Source organism: Chiloscyllium plagiosum, chromosome 9 (genome assembly GCF_004010195.1).
Source record: "Chiloscyllium plagiosum isolate BGI_BamShark_2017 chromosome 9, ASM401019v2, whole genome shotgun sequence".
Taxonomy (NCBI): Eukaryota; Metazoa; Chordata; class Chondrichthyes; order Orectolobiformes; family Hemiscylliidae; genus Chiloscyllium; species Chiloscyllium plagiosum.
Window position 1 is genome coordinate 10,356,336 of NC_057718.1, and position 3,110 is coordinate 10,359,445.

The 3,110-nt window shown below is 43.4% G+C and overlaps 1 long non-coding RNA gene across 1 annotated transcript; it reads left to right on the top strand.

Annotated features, from left to right (window-relative positions):
* The first annotated feature begins 821 nt into the window (after positions 1-821).
* LOC122552606 lies at positions 822-2,445 on the top strand. The gene is made up of 3 exons (XR_006312429.1): positions 822-1,067; positions 1,240-1,393; positions 1,879-2,445. It is a non-coding gene; the product is annotated as an uncharacterized LOC122552606 (long non-coding RNA).
* The last annotated feature ends 665 nt before the right edge of the window (positions 2,446-3,110 follow it).

A 3,110-nucleotide genomic window follows, 5' to 3' on the forward strand; every position in this document is an offset into this window, starting at 1 on the left:
CACCACAGAAGCGCTTCACAGGAGACTCCCAAGCACTGAGGATGTCACCTAGACAGGGGACGAAACGTTTGCAACAAAAACTTCCAGCTCGGCGAACAGAACCACAGCAATATATAATTGTTTTTGTATTAGCTAAAATGTGCATACAAGAGTGAAACATGCCTGCAAACAATGGTAGATGTTGTAGACAATAGATAAGGTGCTGTGAGGATGTAGGTTAAGCCAGATATGCTTGCACAAGCAGTAGTTATCAGCATCTGTTTCCCACTTCTGCAAAAACAAAAAACAAACCCCAATTAAAAAGGCCATAAGGTTCAATATGGTTGAGAAAAAGGGAGGAAATGTCACAAGTGGGGGAAATAGATAGCAGTGAAGGAGGATATACCTAACAATGGACCACAGCAGGATGTGGTGAAATGGCCAAGTAAAACTTGTACTTTGTTATGCACAAGGCCAGATAAGGCAAGAGATAAACAATAGTAATGGGCACCGGGTTTGGAGTAATGAATCCTATATAAGATATGTACTTGCTAAACTCTGCGTGTCTATTTTAGGCACCACGCTTGCAAGTGTATAATAAACATACTGATTGCTTCAGATCTTGTCTCAGACTGAAATTATTGAAGTGAGTGAGCTTCGTTTCTCACACTGGGCAAGGTGCCTAACTTGCTCATTATCCAGCAATTAACAGTTTGCTAATTGTCAAATGATTGTAACCTATATAATCACACAACTCACTGTATCTCGTCAGAGTGACTTGTGACTATTTGGCCGACTTGTCTCTCCCTGTGAGCTCACAAATAAATTAATCAATAACTTAAGGTTTGTGTGGCATGACTACTTATCTAAATTGGACCGCTAGGAGTGAGTCACCCACTACATAATTTATTTCCATCCCGAACAGTTGGTGTAGCCGGCGGGACATCTACTTCATGAGGTTTCCCAGAAGCTTTTCCAATTTCGTCCCCTAACTTGTGGAATACCTCCCTGAGTCAGCAGACTTTGCGACAAGACGGGAGAAGAGAAGTCACCGCTGCAGGTGGTGCTACCTGGAGCCATGAGCCAAAGTGAGTGGGATGGGGCTGTGAGGACAGAGGCTAGTGTCGGTAGCGTTCTGAGCCATGATTTTGACTGTCTCAGTTTGTCTGTTGTCTTTGTTTGTTTATCCTGGGTCTGTCTATGGTTTTGTTCTGTTTGTTTTTGTGATTGTTCTTTGCCTCTTGTTTGTTTGCTTTTCAGGATAGTGGGATCGCTGTTCTCTAAATGCAAGAGGAAGGCTGCCCCCCAAGGGACAAGTGAATCTTGTCTCGCTGAGCAGGCCAGCACCCATCTGGTTGTTGTCTCGAGGAAAACACAGGAGTACCATGGTAAATATGTTCGAATCAAGATTAAGGTAGGTGATATCCTGGTCCTGACAGGTCACCAGCCAATATTGTTTGAGAGATGAAATATTGAGGGTGGTTGCTGCTTTTGTGACTTCCAAACAAAAAGATAGCTGGCCGAGGACAAAAATGCTGTTAGAAACGCTGATATAATTTTCACTAAATCAGCCACAAAATACCAGTGTTAGTACTCCACCGGGTCCTAGTGTCCGGACAGAAATAATTGCTGAGAGCATCTTGCACGTTACAAAATTACTAATAAAAGATTTGCTTGCCCCAGGGTTATGATAGGTGAAACCCCATTTGATAAGCCATGCTGAGGTCTGCGGCTTGCTTCAACATGCCCCAGATCCGTTCAAGTGCCCAAAATTATTTTTAATTGGCCAGTACAAACCTGCAGTAATTATAGTTGCTTGCTTCGGGATGTCCAGACTTTATTGAATTTGGCATATGGAACACATTGGGCGATATTTAAGATTCCATTCTTTTCCCTTAGGAAATGGACTAATGCAGAGGCACAAACAACTTGCCTTGAAAATATTGTTCAAGTTGCAAATGGAATGCCTGACAGGTATTTTGATTTTGCACACTTGGTGAAGCAGCTATGTGTCACAGCCAGGATTTATGGGGCTAAACTCCCTAACTTTGACTGTTCTGGAACGTGAGTGCCTTATTACCCTTTATAAGCATGGAATAAACAAAAGTTAAAAACTGAGATATGAGGAAAGTTGGAAAATGTTCATGTGGGTGGGTGCGAGAGAGAGACTGACTCAGCGCTGGTTCCCTGCAGCTTGGAGAAAGGTTAACCCTTTGTGATCTGGTTTGAATGCACATTTGCTTGCTGGTGATTGAATGTTTATATTTTGTCCCCTTGAGCTCGAGATTGGGGACTGTTTTGAATTTGACTTGCATTTTGGGAATTTAAGATAATTTCTTTTAAGGTTAAGGAACCATCAGTGATTATGAAATGAAATATTAACCCACCCCATTCTTCTTACAGACAATGACTGCCCTACTGTCAATATCTAACTAATAATTGTTTATGCTTACACCTTAATGGGTGGCATGGTGGCGCAGTGGTTAGCACTGCTGCCTCACAGCACCAGAGACCTGGGTTCAATTCCCGACTCAGGCAACTGTCTGTGTGGAGTTTGCACGTTCTCCCCGTGTCTGCGTGGGTTTCCTCTGGGTGCTCTGGTTTCCTCCCACAGTCCAAAGATGTGCACGTCAGGAGGAATTGCATGAACTTTAGTTAAATATTCTAAAACTGGACATATAAAGATAAATCCAAAATATCTCAAACCAACAGTATTGTTTTCAGAAAATGATATTAGCTGATTTAATTTTTTGTTTCGGACTTGTTTATTTAATTTTAAGATTGCTACATCTCATTGGTGATGGTGGAGTGCTTTACTCTGTATCAATTTCAAATGAGGAAACTGGAGAAATCTGAGTTCAACCCTTGTGGTTGGAGGGTTCCGAGGCAGAAGATGAGGCGCTCTTCCTCCAGTCGTCGTGTTGCTATGGTCTGGCGATGGAGGAGTCCAAGGACCTGCATGTCCTTGGTGGAGTGGGAGGGGGAGTTGAAGTGTTGAGCCACGGGCTGGTTGGTTGGTTACTTCTTCAACCAGGATTCTCGCCCACCCTCTGACAACCCCTTCTCCCGCCTCCAACACACCCCATCAATCTGGATACCCCGTGCTGGCCTCTTACCCGCCCTCGATCTCT